Genomic DNA, 7,178 nt, shown 5'->3' with positions numbered 1-7,178 from the left:
GGAGGAGAAGGGGACGACAGAGGATGAGATGGCTGGATGGCATCACTGACTCGATGGACATGAGTCTGAGTGAACTCCGGGAGTTGGTGATGGACAGGGAGGCCTGGCGTGCTGTGATTCATGGGGTCGCAAAGAGTCAGACACGACTGAGCGACTGAACTGAACTGAACTCAACTGATGCAATGTATGACTCCACAATTCTTAGCATGTTAATTGATGCCTTGTTGAGCTTCACAAAGGTGCTATTGAAGATCTGCCAGAGGTGAAGGAGCTGCAGCACCTTTCACACCTTTGGGCTCACACCGTTGATACCTCTGATCCTGATGACAAATGCCAATTTGGGTTCCACGGGTACATAGAAGTTGCAGGCTTTTCATGCCATCCTAGCCATTTGAATTTCAGTTCTGTACATACGTCTCTTTTCCTTGTGATAATGCTTAAGCTTTTTCATAGATAAGCTTCCTCCTTCCCTTTCGAAGCATCTTTTGGGCAAACTTCTTTCTCAGATGCTTGATCTTAAGCTCTGTGAAATTCTTTCACTTTTTCTTAAGGGTTTCTGGCACACCAGGAACCTTCTTTTTCTTCTCTTCTGCACTCTCCATGGTTCCCTGCCAGGAAAGAGGCTGGAATTACATTTTTTAAAGATTTGTTTATCTGTATTGGGGAACATGAAATGCATTGGATCATACAATGTGGAAGTGGAAGTATGGAAGGCTATCACTGGCAAGAAATGATGGTGACATGACTAAGGATGGTAACTATAGACATGGAGAAGTGGACGATTAGGTCTCCATGTTGGCGGTGGACACAAGAAGAGAGGTTGCTCAGCTAAGTTGGTGAGGCCTTGAGACTGAGTAGTCATGGGAGCACCCCACTTTCTGACTCTGGACATTTGATGGTGGCAGATGTGACATTCACTGGGATGGAAAGGACTGATGATGGACCAAGGGTTCCTCCACAGACAAAGAGTGTACCTGCTTTGTACACTGGAAAGGTCATGTCCAGTGAGGAAATCTGAAGCCTGGGATGAAGAAGAAATACCTTCCACTGAGGGGGAAAAAAGAACGACTGTATGATAGCAGGAGAATAATCACCTTACCTTTGTGAGATGATGTTGTGTACTTTAACATCTGTATCTTGTCTCATTTGTTCTTCACTCTAATATTGTGCTAGCATTATGATGGTTTCAATTTAAAGAAGGAGAAAACGAGACTTACAGAAGTGAACTGACTTTTCATGGTCACGCAGTTGGTAATACTAGTTATTGTCAACATGCATGGAAAACTAACTTTGTACCAAGCACTGGTCCTACATATTTTACATATGCTGGGTCTTCATAATCAACTAAGGTAGATATCACTTTTACCCCATTTTGCAGAGGGGAAACTGAGGCACAGAATGCTTAAATAATTTGTTCAAGGTTAGAATGCTTAAATAATTTGTTCAAGGGTATATAACTATCAGAATGTAACTATTTCTTTTATTATTATCATTAGCTTTTGGCCACGCTGGGTCTTTGTTGGGGCGTGCGGGCTTTCCCTAGCTGTGGTGCGAGGGGGCTTCTCAGCGTGATGCACAGACTTCTCTAGTTGTGTGGCATGGGCTCTAGAGCATGGCCTGAGTAGTTGGGTTCAAGGGCTTCGTTGCCCCGCGGCATGTGGAATCTTCCCAGACCAGGGATTAAACCTGTGTTCCCTGCATTGGAAGGTGGATTCTCAACTACTGGACCATTAGGGAAACCTCAGAATATTATTTATCTCTAAATAACAAAAATAAGTTTCAAGTCTGGCTCCCTATTTGTGTTGTAAACCACCATGCTCTACTAGGTTTGATTGAATTAGGGCTCTGAATCTCACAACCTTTTTACTATTCTGAGATGTTTCCTTGGTTCTACTTTTGATGATTACTCTTCTTCTCCCATGAATTTGTGTATCTGGGTCATCTACAGGTTTGCTATAGATAGCTAGATGACTGTTCCTCAAATATTTTCCTCCAAAGACTATATAGCATCATGATGTAACATCTGAAAAGAACTCTTTTGTTGAAGGGACATACCTGTTAATCCTATCAAAATTAAAAACAGAAAAGAAAACCTATGAACTAATTTGGTCTACATTTGTTGATTGATCAGAAACCATTTTTTTGTTCTGACTTTAAAATTAATATATGCATCTTGGAATAGGACTTCCCATTTTCTTGACAGTCCTAGGGCCAAGTAGGAAGAAGGCACGTATACATTATATTAGTTTCATTTTCTTGTCTCATAAAAGATGGTCCATGCACATAGCAAAGAAGGAAGAATTAGGCCACAGACAATCCCCACATATTTCTTGATAAGGTTCTGTGGGTGATCACCTTGGCAGCATATTGAATGTACTTCCTGTCATATTTATTCATTGAAGGCAGATAGGAGAGTGATTACTCCAACCTTCTTTGTGCATATGTATCTGATCAAGTTCTCTGACTGCAAGTGTGAGTGTGATGATGAACACGCATTCTGGCACTTCACAGCCTCCCAGAAAGTGGTTCTGTTCCTGAGTAGGGTTGAAATAACCACAGGCAATTTTTTTTTTTTTTTGGTGTTGGTTAGTTGAGTAAGCATGGCGTTAGGTCCTCATTCTGCTCATTCTGAAAATGTTCTATTGGTTTCTTGTACCCAGTTGGTGGTGAACAGCTGCCTCACCAGGATGTTTGTTCTGAAGATGAAGTGAGATGATTTCTCCATCTTGGCCTTCATTCAATCAGGTAGCTAGGATAAGAGAGGCAAAATGCTTACCTTATACTTATAAAAAGTACTGCACAAAGCTGCTTCATGTTTTATCCAAAATATGCTCCTCCATTAGGCTTGGGAAACATTACGTTCTGTTTCTGCCGTGTATTGTCATACAAAAAGCTCTGATGAGGCCTATGGTAAAGAAACATGTTTGATTTTGCTGAACGTGGTCCTTCCCAAACTATCTACTGTCATCTATGCTGACAATCATTTGTGTGAATCATGCCCCAGCCAGATCATTCTTTAGCCCATTCAAGGTGTATTGAGGGACTTCCTTCCCTGGTGGTCCAGTGGTTAAGCATCCACCTAGCATTGCAGGGGACAGGAGCTTGATCCCTGGTAAGGGAACTAAAATCCCACATGCCGCTGAGCAACTGAGCCAGTACGTTACAGCTGGAGAGTTTGTGCACCCCAACAATGATCCTGCGTGTTGCAACTACGGCCCAACTACAGTATGGCTACAGCCAAATAAATAAATAAACATTAAAAAAAACCAATGTGTTGGAATCAAACTCCTTAAAATAAAGCACTAAAAGCAAAAAAATAATGACTAGGGTAGATTGTTTCCAGTCAGATAGCCTGAAGCTCATGAACTGACTTAGTCTATTAGACATTCTGTAATTTGGGGCAAAATTCTTAAATTCCTTCGGTTCTTTCATTTGTAAAATGGGAAAATGAATATTTTCTCAATAGTTGATTGTGATTTGTTTATTTATTAGTGAATATATTCATTAAATATTTATTGAATATCTTCTCCATGCCAAGTATTGTACCAGGGACTGGGGATTCAGGGGCTAGCCAACTGTATTAGTCAGAGTTTTCTAGAGAAATAGAACTGGTAGGAGAGATAGACAGATATAGAATAAATCATAGATATATATTATAAGGAATTGGCTCATGTATTAATGGTTATGGAGGTTGAAATATGCCAACTGCAAGCTGGAGACCCAGGAATGCTGTGATATAATTCAACCCAAGTTCAAAGACCTGAAAATATGAAGTTATGAGGCAGAGGAAGATCATGTCCCCCCTCAGGCATGAAAGGTCAAATTCTTCCTTTTTCTGCCGTTTGGGCCCTCAAGGGATTGGATGATGCCCACCACATTGAGGAGAGCAAGTTACTTTACTGCATCCATGGATTTAAATGTTAGTTTCAGCTGGAAACACCCTCAGAGACACACGTAGAAATAATATTTGCCAAATATATGAGCACCCCTTGAGTTAGCCAAGCTGACATGTAAAGTTAACCATTGCACCAAACCACTTGGAGTTGAATTGTTTAATCACAAGAAGTCCCTGATTGACCTTTTGCCCTCATACCATCCCAAGGCATCAGTTTCTGGTCCTATTTTTTGGTATTACATAGCAAGAGAGATTCACCAGCAAGGCTGCTCTGTGGCAGACTAGGACAGATGTTTTCTGAACCTCCAAGCAGAAAGGAATGTAACTCACAGCCTGGATGGGTAATGTAATATGTACCAAGATGAAGACAAGCTATTTATCAAGGCTTCTCCTACAACGTTTTAAAAATGCTATTCTGACTTCTACCCTTTGTACTGTTTATTTTTTTTTAATCTTGTAGTATTCAGTTTTTGTTCTTTCATTTGAGAAATTTATTTTTAAAAATTGACATGTGAAAGAGTTTCCTTTGCAGATGAATATATTACTGAGGGGAAAGGGGAAGAAGTGGAAACGGCAGGTTCACTTGTGTCCTGTGTTATTACTGGTCCCAAGATGGAGAAGATGCTTGGTCTCCTCACCTCCTCTTTCCCTCCTGATGCCCTTCTGGACTTAAAGGGAGCCCTTTTAAAAGAGATCATCCTTGAGGAAAGCACTAAATTAACCATACAGTCAACATAAGGCCTTGGTAGCTAGACAGAGGCCTTATTGATCATCATGCTTTTGCTTGTGGTTCACTGACTCCTTGCTTACCTTTTTAAGAGGTTGGTCCAATAAACTCGTCTATACTCATGGCATGTCCTGTTCAGAGCTTCTGGCTCATAGATCCAGGGTAACGTGTAATGCTTGCAGATGGGGTGGGTACAAGAATTAAAAACAAAAAGAGACCTACATCTTCATCTGTGTGATTACTCAGATGGAGCAAGAGGACTAAAATAGATGACTGTAAACGGGAATTCAGTGAGAATGGAAAAGCTAACAACTTGTTGGCCTTTTGTTGTGTATTGCTCCTAAACAGGGTTTCTCAGACTCCATACAATTGGCATTTGGGGCATAATTCTTGGTGTGTGGGTGTTGTCCTGTAGATTGTACACTGTTTAGCGTAAACCCTGTTCTCTGCCCACTCAGTACCAGTAGCAAGTTTCCAGGCATTGTCAAATGTTCCCAGGGGACAGGGACAAAATCATCCACTTTCTTTTAGGGGTTACAAGCAGATGTAATACAGAAGCTGGCTCAATTTGTGCTATTTTCTTAACATTAATACCTTTTAAAAACATTTTGGCTGTGCTGGGTCTTCATTGCAGTGGATGGGGGTTTTCTCTAGATGCAGTGTGTGGGCTTCTCCTTGTGGTGCATGGGCCTTTCTAGTTGTAGGACACAGGCTTTTCTTGTTGTGGAACACTGGCTTTAGAGCACGCAGGTTCAGTCAATGCAGTGTATAGGCTTTGTTGCCCCAGGGCACGTTGGATCTTAGTTCCCCAACCAGGAATCAAACCAGATTTGATTCTGATTTGGATTCTCTGATTCTCTGATTTGGATTCGTAACTACTGGACCACCAAGGGAATCCTAAATATTAATACCTTTCAGAAAGAATCAAAAACTGTGAATATAAAAGGATATAACAGTTAAAAATTTAGTGCATAAAGATCTACTTATAGATCCTTATAGTAGCTGTATAGTATTCTTTATAGTAGCTGTATAGTATTCTTTATAGTAGCTGTATAGTATTCTTTATAGTAGCTGTATAGTATTCTTTATAGTAGCTGTATAGTATTCTGTTGTTGCATCTCTTTATGTACCTGTCTTACTCAGGCTGTTGCAATGAATCCCCATAGACTGGTAGCTTAAACGACATTTATTTCTCACAGTTCTAGAGGCTGGAAAGCCCTAGAACAGAGTGGCAGACTGAGGTCAGTTGCTTGGGGAAGGCCATTTTCCTGGCTTTCAGAGGATGCTGTCACTTCCTTGTATCCTTATGCGGCAGAAAGCAGAGATAGAAGGAAGCAAGCTTTCGTTTTTTTCTTTTTCTAAGAGCACTAGTCAATGGCAACCCACTCCAGTACTCTTGCCTGGAAAATCCCATGGACAGAGGAGCCTGGTAGGCTTCAGTCCATGGGGTCGATGAGTTGGACATGACTGAGCGACTTCACTTCCACTTTTCACTTTCATACATTGGAAAAGGAAATGGCAACCCACTCCACTGTTCTTGCCTAGAGAATCCCAGGGACGGGGGAGCCTGGTGAGCTGCTGTCTATGGGATCTCACAGAGTCAGACATGACTGACGTGACCTAGCAGCAGCAGTCCTGAAGATGAGGCCCTGTTTATTTAACTTATATGCAGAGTACATCATGTGAAATGCTGGGCTGGATGAAGCATAAGCTGAAATCAAGATTGCTGGGAGAAATATCAGTAACCTCAGATATGCAGATGACATCACCCTTATGGCAGAAGGAACTAAAGACCCTCTTGATAAAGGTGAAAGAGGAGAGTGAAAAAACTGGCTTAAAACTCAACATTCAAAAATCGAAGATCATGGCATCCAGTCTCATAACTTGATGGCAAATAGATGGAGAAATGATGGAGACAGTGATGGACTTTATTTTCTTTATTTTCCAAAATCACTGTGGGTGGGGACTACAGCCGTGAAATTGAAAGACACTTGCTCTTTGGAAGAAAAGCCATGACAAACCTAGACAGCATATTAAAAAGCAAAGACATCACTTTGCTAAAGGTCCATATAGTCAAAGCTATGGTTTTTCCAGTAGTCATGTATGGATGTGAGAGTTGGACTATAAAGAAAGCTGAGCGTTGAAGGATTGATGCTTTTGAACTGTGGTGTTGGAGAAGACTCTTGAGAGTCCCTTGGACTGCAAGGAGATCAAACCAGTCCATCCTAAAGGAAATCAGTCTTGAATATTCATTGGAAGGACTGATGCTGCAGCTGAAGCTACAGTACTTTGGCCACCTAATGTGAAGAGCTGACTCATTAGAGAAGACCCTGATTTTGGGAAAGATTGAAGGCAGGAGGAGAAGGGTATGACAGAGGATGAGATGGTTGGATGGCATCACTGACTCAATGAACATGAGTTTGAGCAAGTTCCAGAAGATGGACATGGAAGCCTGGTGTGCTGCAGTCCATGGGGTTGCAAAGAGTCGGACATGACTGAATGACTAAACAACAACAACTCATTTGGTATTTCAGAATATGTCAGTGTACGTCCTTG

General features: G+C 41.4%; 1 pseudogene; it reads right to left on the bottom strand.

Annotated features, from left to right (window-relative positions):
* The window catches only part of LOC104991155, a 2,301-nt pseudogene extending 1,699 nt beyond the window's left edge, over positions 1-602 (bottom strand).
* Between the last annotated feature and the right edge of the window lie 6,576 nt (positions 603-7,178).

This window comes from Bison bison, unplaced genomic scaffold (assembly GCF_000754665.1).
Source record: "Bison bison bison isolate TAMUID 2011002044 unplaced genomic scaffold, Bison_UMD1.0 scf7180017864183, whole genome shotgun sequence".
In the NCBI taxonomy this organism is placed as follows: domain Eukaryota; kingdom Metazoa; phylum Chordata; class Mammalia; order Artiodactyla; family Bovidae; genus Bison; species Bison bison.
This window is presented reverse-complemented; position numbering and strand designations above follow the sequence as displayed.